We start from the raw sequence: 11816 nt of genomic DNA, 5'->3' as shown, positions 1-11816 counted from the left end.
TCATCTAAAAAAATGGGTTAATAATAGATTCTAGTACGAGATGGTAAAGGAAATTAAATACGGTAACACAGGCATGTGTTATGCCTGGCACACAGTGATTGCCCCAGTATATTAGCAGCTGTCACAATTTTTCTAAGAAGCATTATACTTTAGTGACTAAGAATATGAACACCACAGCCAATCAACTTAGATTCAAATACTGATTTCACCACTTCTCAACTGTGTGATGATATTTAGAGGTATGGCTCTTAGGAGGTGATCAGGTCATTAGGATGGAATTAGTGTCCTTATAAAAAAGGCATCAGAGAACTCCCTTGACAATAGTGGACCCTCACCAGACATTGAATCTTCCTGTGCCTTGATTTTGGACTTCCCAGACCCCAGAATAGTGAAAAGTAAAGTTCTGTTGTCTATAAACTACACAGTCTTCAGAATTTTGTTATAGGAGCCAAACAGACCAAGACATGCATACATGCACATACGTACACACTAACTTAGAAAAATTCTTAGCAATTATTAAATAATACAAATGCTAGCGATTTTGTTATTATTATGATTATGGGTTAGGAAGGACAACATAGAAGTAATAAGTAATAATGTAACAGTTCATACAACTGAAATTTTTAGGGCACATTTATGATACACAGTAAGAGCCTTGAGTTTTAACTATAATAACTCCTTCCCAATATCTGTGAGTCTCACCTTCCTCATCTGTAAAATGGAATAATAACATAATACTTAGTCTGCAACATCACAATAAAAATCAGAAATCATTAAGGATATCAAGGGACTGAGGCAACTTTTCTGCCCAAATCCCATGCTGACTGACTCTCCTCCCCTCTAGAATCTGGCCAAGGGAAATATATACACAAGAAAACAATTAAGATCTGAAAATAACTGCTGTCCTATAAATGACTTGGAGCTGCATATAAATTCACTAGAATAATCCACAGAACTCAAGAAACTGCTAAACTTAGGATTACAGTTGCATTACAAAGAACACAAGTCAAAAAGACCCAAATGAAGAGATCAAGGTCTACGAGGGTAAGAATCACAAAGCATCTATGTCTCTAGGACATGTCACACTCCCAGCACATCAATGTATGTATATCAGGGTTCAACTAAACCTTGGTGTAATAATCACTGAGCACATGACAGAACTCAATCTCCAGCCCCTCTCTTTTCCCCAGAGGCCAGGAGGTCAGGTTAATATCCCCTGAACCAAAGCTCAATCCTTTAATTATACAGTTCCTTTTTCCAACTTGGCCAATCCCAATGCTAACATCTAAGGTTCCACCAGGAGTTAGTATAAACTCAGAGGTAATGCTGGGGCCCCACAGTGAATAACAAGAACACTCCTGTCACTAAAAAAATTCTAAGGATTTAGAAAGAAGCTCCCTCATAAGAACTCAGGAAAAATAGCAGAGAAATTCTTTATTATACAATGAAAGGAAGCTTATAAAATTGAGTTTCATTCAACTTGATAAGGCAACTTCAAAAAAGGAACTAAAGTACTCACTTTGGAAGCACATATACTAAAAAACTGGAACTGTACAGAAAAGATTAGCATGGGGCAGCCCCAGTGGCTTAGTGGTTTAGCGCTGCCTTCAGCCCAGGGCGTGATCCTGGAGACCCAGGATCGAGTCCCACCTTGGGCTCCCTACATGGAGCCTGCTTCTCCCTCTGCCTCTCTCTCTTTCTCTCTCTCTCATTCTTTGTGTCTCTAATAAATAAATAAAATCTTTAAAAAAAGAAAAGAAAGATTAGCATGGCCCCTGCTCAAAGATGACACACAAATACATGAAGTGTTCCATATTTTTTAGAGCAACTGATGTAGCTGACTTTCCTAACACACAAAAACAGACAAGAGACCTAGACAAAATAAGCAAACAGAAGAATATATCAAAAATCAAAGAATAGGATAAAATTATAGCAAGAGACCTAGGCGAAACAGAGATAAGCAATATGCCCTATCGAGAATTTAAAGTAATGATAATAAAGACTCATTCAACTTGAGAAAAGAGTAGAGGACATTAGTGGGACACTTAAAAAAAAAGAGATAAAAAGGAACAATCAGAGATGAAGAACACAATAACTGAAATTAAAATAGCAGATGGGATAAAGAGCAGGCTAGAAGAAGCAGAAGAATAAATCAATAGCCTGGAGGGCAGAGTAATGGAAAGTAACTAAGCTAAGTAGATGAGGGAAAAAATTATGCAAAATGAGAATAGTTTTAGGAGACTCAGTTGACTCTGTTAAGTGTAATAATGTTTGCATTATAGGAATCTCAGAAGAAGAAGAGAGAGCAAAGGGGGCAGAATTTTATTTGAAGAAATAAAGGCTGAAAACTTCCCGAGTTTGGGGAAAGAAGCATAAATTCAGATCAGGGAGGCATAGAGAACTGCCAAAAAAATCAACCCAAGGAGGTCCACAACAAGACACTCAGTAATTAAAATGACAAAAAGCAATTACAAAGAATGAATTCTAAAAGAACTAGGATAAAAGAAAACATCTACAGCTACATACAAGGAAAACCCCATAAGCCTATCAGCAGATTTTTCAACAGAAACTTTTCAGGCCAGAAGAAAGTGACATGATATATTCAAGGCGCAGGGGGAGCCTCAGTGGCTCAGGCAGTTGAGCATCTGACTCTTGGTTTCTGCTCAAGTGATGATCTCAGGCTCCTGGGATCAAGCTTTGCATCAGGCTTTACACTCAGTTGGGAGTCTGCTGGAGATTCACTCCCTCTCCATATGCCCCTCCATCCATCTACCTTCTTTATTATTCTCTCTCTAAAAATAAAGAAATAAATCTGGAAAAAAATAAAAACAAAAAAAAAGTGCCAAAAGAGGAAAATCTATAGCCCAGGGTACTCTATCTAGCAGGAGAAGTGAAATAATAAAGACTAGAGCAGAAGTCAATGAAAAAGAAACCAAAAGAACAGTAGACCAGATTAATAAAACTAGAAGCTGGTTCTTTGAAAGAATTAATAAGATCGATAAAACCCTAGCCAGACATATCCAAAAGAAAAAAAAGACTTAAATTAATAAAATTATGAAACAGGAGAGATTACAACCAACACCAAGGAAATACATACGATTTTGAGAACATATTATGAGCAACTATATGGCAACAAATTAGACAATCAGGAAGACATGGATGCATCCCTAGAAACTTATAAACTACCAAAACTGAAATAGACAATCTGAACAGACCAATAACCAGCAAGGAAATTGAAGGAGTCATCAAAAACCTCACACACAAAAAAGTCTAGGGCCAGACGGCTTTCCAGGGGAGTTCTACCAAACATTTAAAGAAGAAATAATACCTACTCTACTGAAGTTGTTTCCAAAAATAGAAATGGAAGGAATATTTCCAAATTCGTTTTTTGAGGCCAGCATTACCTTGATCCCAATATCAGACAAACAGCCATTTTTCTCAAAAAAGAAAATTACAAACCAATATCCTTGATGAACGTGGATGTCAAATACTCACCAAGATACTAGCCAATAGGATCCAACAGTACATTAAAAGGATTATTCACGAGGTACCTGGGTGGCTTGGTGGTTGAGCATCTGTCTTTGGCTCAGGTCATGATCTCAGTGTCCTGGGATCGGGTCCCACATCAGACGCCCTGTAGGGAGCCTGCGTCTCCCTCTGTCTATGTCTCTGCCTTTCTCTGTGTGTCTCTCATGAAAAAAATAAATAAAATCTTTAAAATATATATATATTACTCACCATGACCAAGTGGGATTTATTCCTGGGATGCAAAGGTGGTTCAATATTCACAAATCAATCAACATGATATATCACATTAATAAAAGAAAAGACAAGAACCATATGATCCTCTCAATTGATACAGAAAAAGCATCTGACAAAATACAGCATCATTTCTTGATTAAAACTCTTCACAGTGTAGGGATAGAGGGAACATACCTCAATATCTTAAAAGCCATCTATGAAAAGCCCACAGTGAATATCATTTTTTTAAGATTTATTTATTTACTCATTCAGAGAGAGAGAGAGAGAGGCAGAGACACAGGCAGAGGGAGAAGTGGGCTCCATGCAGGGAGCCCAATGCGGGACTCAATCCAGGGTCTCCAGGATCACACCCTGTGCTGCAGGCGGCGCTAAACCTCTGCGCCACAGGGGCTGCCCGTGAATATCATTCTTTTTTTTTTTTTTTTTTTTTTTTTTTTTGTGAATATCATTCTTAACGGGAAAAACTGAGAGATTTTTCCCTAAGATCAGGAACATAACAGGGATGTCCACTCTCACTACTGTTATTAAACATAGTCCTAGGAGTCCTAGCCTCAGCAATAAGATAACAAAAAGAAATAAAAGGCATTCAAACTGGCAGAAAAGAAGTCAAACTCTCACTCTTCACAGATAACATAATACTGTATATGGAGAACCCAAAAGACTCCACCCCAAGATTGCTAGAACTCATACAGCGATTCAGCAATGTGGCAGGATACAAAATCAATGCACAGAAGTCAGGTGCATTTTTATACACTAACAATGAGACTGAAGAAATAGCAATTAAGGAATCAATCCCATTTACAATTGCGCCCCCAACCATAAGATATCTAGGAATAAATATAACCAAAGAGGCAAAGGATCTGTACTCTAAAAACTACAGAACACTTGTGAAAGAAATTGAGGAAGACAGAAAGAAATGGAAAAACATTCCATGCTCATGGATTAAAATAAATATTGTGAAAATGATCAATGCTTCCCAAAGTAATCTACACACTCAGTGCAATCCCTATCAAAATACTATAGATATTTTTCACAGAGTGGAAACAAATAATCTTAGGATTTGTATGGAATCAGAAAAGACCCTGAATAGCCAGAGTAATGTTGAAAAAGAAGACCAAAGCTGGGAGCATCACAATGCCTGACTTCAAGGTACATTACAAAGCTGTGGTAGTCAAAACAGTATGGTACTGGCACAAAAACAGACACATAGACCAAAGGAACAAAACAGAAACCCAGAGATGGATCCTCAACTCTATAGTCACCTAATCTTCAACAAAGCAGGAAAGAATATCCCGTGGATAAAAGTCTCCTCAATAAATGCTGTTGGGAAAACTGGACAGCCACATGCAGAAGAATAAAACTGGACCATTTTCTTAGACCATACACAAAGAAAAACTCAAAGTGGATGACAGATATAAATGTGAGATAGGAATCCATCACAATCCTAAGAACACAGGCAGCAACCTCTTCGACCTTGGCCACAGCAATTTCTTGCAGAACACCTCTCTAAAGGCAAGGGAAACAAAAGCAAAATTCACCAAGATAAAAAGCTTCTGCACAGCAAAGGAAATAGTCAGCAAAACTAAAAGGCAACCAATAGAATGGGAGAAGATATTTGCAAATGACATATCAGACAAAGGGCTAGTAACCAAGATCCATAAAGAATTTATCAAACTTGGGGATCCCTGGGTGTCTCAGTGGTTTAGCACCTGCCTTCGGCCCAGGGCATGATCCTGGAGTCCTGGGATCAAGTCCCAAGTCAGGCTTCTGCATGGAGCCTGCTTCAAACTCAACACACACACACACAAAAAAACAAAAATACAGTCAAGATATTGGCAGAAGACATGAACAGTCATTTCTCCAAAGAAGAGATACAAATGGCCAACAGACACATGAAAAAAAGCTCAACATCACTTGGCATCAGGGAAATACAAATCAAAACCATAATAGGGTACCACTTTACACCGGTTACAATGGCTAAAATTAACAAGACAGGAAACAACAAATGTTGGTGAGGATGTGGAGAAAGGGGAACCCTCTTACACTTTTGGTGGGAAATCAAGCTGGTACAGCTGCTCTGGGAAACAGTGTGGAGGTTCCTCAAGAAGTTAAAAATAGAGCTCTTCTATGACCCAGCAATTGCACTACTGGATATTTACCCTAAAGATACAGAATGAGTGAAACAAAAGGGTATCTGCACCCCAGCGTTCATAGCAGCAATGTCCACAATGGCCAAACTGTGAAAGGAACCGAGATGGCCTTCAAAAATAATGGGAGCAGGGATCCCTGAGTGGTGCAGCGGTTTGGCGCCTGCCTTTGGCCCAGGGCGCGATCCTAGAGACCCGGGATCGAATCCCACGTCAGGCTCCCGGTGCATGGAGCCTGCTTCTCCCTCTGCCTGTGTCTCTGCCTCTCTCTCTCCTTCTCTGTGTGTGTGTGACTATCATAAATAAATAAAAAAAAATTAAAAAAAAATAATGGGAGTAGCCCGGGTGGCTCAGCAGTTTAGTGCCTGCCTTCGGCCTGAGATCGAGTCCCATGTCGGGCTCCCTGCTTGGAGCCTGCTTCTCCCTCTGCCTGTGTCTCTGCCTCTCTCTCTCCCTCTCTCTCTCTCTCTCTCTCTCTCTCTCATGCTCTCATGAATAAATAAAATATTTTTTAAAATATATGAATGGATAAAGAAAATGTGATATATATTTATACAATGGAATATTACTCAGCCATCATAAAGGATGAAATCTTACCATTTACATCAATATGGACAGAAATGGAGGGCATTACACTGAGCAAAAGAAGACAATCAGAGAAAGACAATTATCATATGGTTTCACTCATATGAAGAATATAAGAGCACAGTGGATCTTAGGGGAAGGAAGGGAAAAAGAGGATAGGAAGAAATCAGAGGGAAACAAACCACGAAAGACTTTTAACTCTGGGAAACAAATTGAGGGCTATTGGAGAGGAAGTGGGTGAAAGATGGGATAACTGAGGGATGGGCATTAAGGAGGGTACATGATGTGATGAGCACTGAGTGTTATACTCACTCAACTGAAGAGTTATTGAAAACTAAATCTGAAACTGATGATGTACTTACTATATGTTGGCTAACTGAATTTACATAAAAATTATTTTTCTAAAAAACCATATGATCATTTCAATAGATGCATAAAACACAATTGACAAAGTACAATATCCATTTGTGACAAAAATGACCAACAAAATAGATTTAGAGGGAACATACCTCAACATAATAAAGGCCTATGTGAAAAACAAAGAGCTCACATCATACTCAATGGTGAAAAACTGAGAGCTTTTCCTCATAAGGTAAGGAATAAGACAAGGATGCCCACTATCACCACTTTTATTCAATATAATACTAGAAGTTCCATTTACAGTAATCAGACAATAGAAAGAGTTAAGAGCATCCAGATTGGTAAGGAAAAAGTAAAACTTTCACTCTTTGCAGATGACATGATAGTTTATATAGAAAACCCTAAAGATTCCACCAAAAAACCACAACTGACAAACGAATATGGTAAGGTCACAGGACACAAAATTAAACAAAATTAATGTACAGAAATCTGTTGCATTTCTATACCCTAATAATGAAATAGCAGAAACAGAAATGAAGAAAACCATCCCATTTACAATAGCATCAAAAATAATAAAATACCTAGGAATTTACCAAAGAGGTAAAAGCTGAAAACCATAAAGAACTAATGAAAGAAATCGAAGACGACACAAAGAAATGGAGAGAGATTCCATGCTCATGGATTAGAACAAATATTGTGAAAATGTCTAAACTACCCAAAGCAATCTACACATTCAATGCCATCCCTACCAAAATGCCAACAGCATTATTCGCAGAACTAGAATAAACCATCATAAACATTATATGGAATCACAAAAGAGCCCAAATAGCCAAAGCCATCTTGAAAAAAAAGAAAGAAAACTGGAGGCATCACAATTCCATATTTCAAATTACACTACAAAGCTGTAGTAATCTAAACAGTATGGTATTGGCACAAAAACAGACACACAGATCAATGGAACAGAACAAAAATCCCAGAAATAACCCACAATTATATGGTCAATTAATCTTTGACAAAGAAGGAAAGAATATGCAAGGGGGAAAAGACAGTCTCTTTAATGAATGGTGTTGGAAACATTGGGCAGCTATATGGAAAAGAATGAAACTGGACTACTTTCTTTTCTGTGTGCTAGCACACACAAAAACAGACTCAAAATGGATTAAGGACCTACATATGAAACTGAAACCATAAAAATCCTAGAAGATAACATAGGCAGTAATTTCTCTGACATCAGCCATAACATGTTTTTAGATAGGTCTCCTGAGGCAAGGGAAATAAAAGCAAAAATAAACTCTTGGGACTGCCTCAAAATACAAAGCTTCTGCACAGTGAAGAAAATCAACCAAGAAAGCTAAAAGACTTCCTACTGAGTGGTAGAAGATATTTACAAGTGAAGTATCAAAAAAGAGTTAGTATCCAAAATATATAAAGAACTTACACAACTCAATACCCAAGAAACAAAATAATCCAATAAAAAAATAGGTGGAAGATGTGTACAGACATTTCAGCAAAGAAGACATATAGATGGCCAACAGAAACATGAAAAGAAACTCAACACCACTCATCATCAGGGAAATGCAAATCAAAACCACAATGAGGTATTACCTTATACCTATCAGACTGCCTAAAGTCAAAAACATAAGAAACAAATGTTGGTGAGAATGTGGAGGAAAAGAGACCCTTATGCACTGTTGGTGGGAATGCAAACTGATGCATCCACTGTCAAAGACAGCGTGGAGGCTCCTCAAAAAAAATGAAAATACAACTACCCTATGATCCAGTAATCTTACTCCAAAGTATTTACTCCCAAAATACAAGAAACACTAATTTGTAGGGTTACACATACCCTATGTTTATTGCAGCATTACTTACAATAGCCAAATTTCAGAAGTAACCTAGGTGTCCATCAATAAATGAATAGATAAAGAAGTGGGGGGTGGATTATTATTCGGCCACATAAAAGAAATTTTACTACTTGCAACAACACAGAGGGTCTATTTGATTATTATCAAATGCTATATAATTTCATTCATATGTGGAGTTTAAAAAACAAAACAAATGAATAAAAGAAAAGAGAGAGAGAAACTAAAAACACAGACTCTTTACTATAGAGAATAAACAGGGTCACTAGAGGGGAGATGGGTGGGAGGATGGGTGAAATAGGTCATGGGGATTAAGAGTACACTTATTTTGATGAGCACTGAATAATATATGGAATTGCTGAATCACTATATGGTGCAACTTAAATGAATGTAACACTATGCTAATGATACTGGAATCAACATTGTTTTAAAGATTTTTTTAAATTTATTTATTCATGAGAGACACACAGAGAGAGAGGTAGAGACACAGGCAGAGGGAGAAGCAGGCTCCATGTAGAGAGCCTGACGTGGAACTCGATCCCGGGTCTTCAGGATCACACCCTGGGCCCAAGGCGGTGCTAAACTGCTGAGCCACCCAGGCTGCCCTGAAATTAACATTTTTTAAGGAGAAAATAATATATCTGAGTTGTTCAGTGGAAATATTCAACAAAACATTATAATTACATTTCCACACAAAAACATGTACTTTTTTTCCTATGAAAATACCCTAGGGTGAATAAGAACTGACCCATCTTTAAAAAGAGCCACATCACTTTATTGAAAGGAACTCTTCAGCTATTAGGATTCTACTGGGTAACAATACCTGCTTACTAAAAATAAATGAACAAAATATGGGGAGTGGAGGGAGGAACCAAACCAAGCTTTTTTTCCTTAACTGTAATCATATTAAAATGAAAATATAGACCATAACTGCATATGGGTCCTCACTTTCTAATGTTAATAATAATTATTATTATTATAACACTACAATTTATTGAACATCTATTATAGTCAAGCGCTTTACCTTTTTGAAATACACACTGACCCAATTCGTGGTAAAATAAACTAAAAGTTAGAGAAATTTAGTATTTGACCTAAGGTAGGGATCAACAAATTATGGCCCATAGACCAAATCCACTCACCACCTCTTTTTGTGAGGCCTTCAAGTTAAAAATGATTTTTATATGTTTAAACAATTGAAAAAAGCCAAAAGAAGAATAACATTTTGTAACATGTAAAAATTCTACGCTATTCAAATTTCAAATGTACAAATAAATTTTTACTAGAACACAATCATGTCCATTTGTTTGTATATGGACTACAATTGCTTTCACTACAATGGCAGTCAAATAGTTGCAACAGAGGCTGTGTGGTGTGTAAAACATAAAAATATTCACTATCTAGCCTTTTACAGAAAGCTTGCTGACCCCCAACAGAAAGTCACATGGCTGGAGAGTAACAGAGGGGGAATATGAAAGTTTCTCTAGTTCCAAGATGCATAATAATAGCAGCAATCTTTCTTTGTTATTTCGAGCCTACTGTAGGCTCCAAATGGTCAGAACCTTGTTCAAACATCTCAATTTAGCCTCAAAATTATCAGCATTCTACAGTTAAGAGAGCTGAGCTCAGAGACCTAACTCACCCAAGGCTACAGAACCGGCTTCTTGCATCTCTGCTCTCTCACCTATGACACCTGCACCTGAACCCCACTCTACTTAGAAGAGAACACAGGGCTTCCTAAATTTAATGCTTTTACTCCACCCGAAGGAAAAAAACAAAAGATTGGTTCCCTCCCCTTGGGTGCCACAGTTGTGCTCCTTCTGGAGTAGGAAGAACAGGAAAACCTGAACTGAGGTTCAACCCCAGAAAAATGACACAGGGTTCAGTCCAAGCAGGAGGACATCATCATTGCCTATGGCTACAAGCCCCTATGCCATTTGCCCAATATCTTTTACTTTCTTATTCCACTCTGGGAGCCAGACTCTAGAAACCCCCAGCTGCCATACATTTGGGTAAGAACTCAGAAGAGCAAACTGATGTAACTGAAGGACTGAAGATAAATACCCCAGGTTCATGACAAAAAAGGCAGGGAAAACATCTATGAATATTTGAAATATCATACATCAAAGGAGGAAGGAAATGAGAAATTGCTTGCTCTTATCCGAGGAAAATTGTAAGCTGATAAAACAGAGCATCAGAAAGCATAACCTATTCAGAAGCACAGAGAACGTGAGGCACACCCAGGCCAAAACAAGCTTTGCTTAGCCCCTGCTAGAAGCGGTAGGGACATGTTAAACTGGTTAGCCAGCTCCAGGAAGCAGAATGTTCCTATCTATCATCTATCTATCTATCTATCTATCTATCTATCTATCTATCTATCTATCTAATTTGCCAACATATAGTGCACCATTAGTTTCAGATGTAGTTTTCAAGAACTCATCAGTTGCATATAACACCCAGTGCTCCTCACATCACGTGCCCTCTTTAATGCCCGTTACCCAATTACCCCATCCCCTCCTCCACCTCCCCAGCTTGTTTCCCAGAGTCTCTCGTGGTTTGTATCTCTCTCTGATTTTTTTTTCCCATTCAGCTTCCCCTCCTTCCCTTATGGTCCTCTGCACTATTTCTTATATTCTGTATATGAATGTTCCTTTTAATTTAGAATTCATTCAGTTTGTTCCATCAGGATGCAGATTCTTTTCCCAAAAACTTTATAAAGACAAATAGACATGGAGGATGGCTGCCTCTTACACTGTGGAGTGAATGAAGACCCTTTTAAGAGTTAATTTAAGTAGGCTTCTGAGCTGAGGACCACACTCCCACTCACAGGCAGTATCAAGGGTCTCCTGCAGGGCCATGAGAAGGGGAGAGGGAAATGGTTATTATTTGGGAAAGGAGAGACAATATTTTGATGGATTGAGAAAACCATAAAAGAAGACAAGGAAGATACTTTGACCAGAACTGGGCATTGTCCATTACTGTTCCCTGAACAGGTCCCCTTGTCCCCTGGGCATGAGTAGATCAACTTCAGGGATATGGATGAGTATGGCTTGGATGAGGAGATCCTTTGTTAAGTGTCTACTAGGAGCCAGCTTAATTC

General features: G+C 38.1%; 1 non-coding gene across 1 annotated transcript; it reads left to right on the top strand.

Moving 5' to 3' along the window:
- The first annotated feature begins 1715 nt into the window (after positions 1–1715).
- Positions 1716–1820, top strand: LOC121474311. Its single transcript, XR_005983329.1, has one exon. It is a non-coding gene; the product is annotated as a U6 spliceosomal RNA (small nuclear RNA).
- Positions 1821–11816: the final 9996 nt, after the last annotated feature.

The sequence above is a fragment of the Vulpes lagopus genome, chromosome 12, assembly GCF_018345385.1.
Source record: "Vulpes lagopus strain Blue_001 chromosome 12, ASM1834538v1, whole genome shotgun sequence".
In the NCBI taxonomy this organism is placed as follows: Eukaryota; Metazoa; Chordata; class Mammalia; order Carnivora; family Canidae; genus Vulpes; species Vulpes lagopus.
The sequence above is the reverse complement of the archived record's forward strand: the minus strand, read 5'-3'. Positions and strand labels throughout refer to the sequence as shown.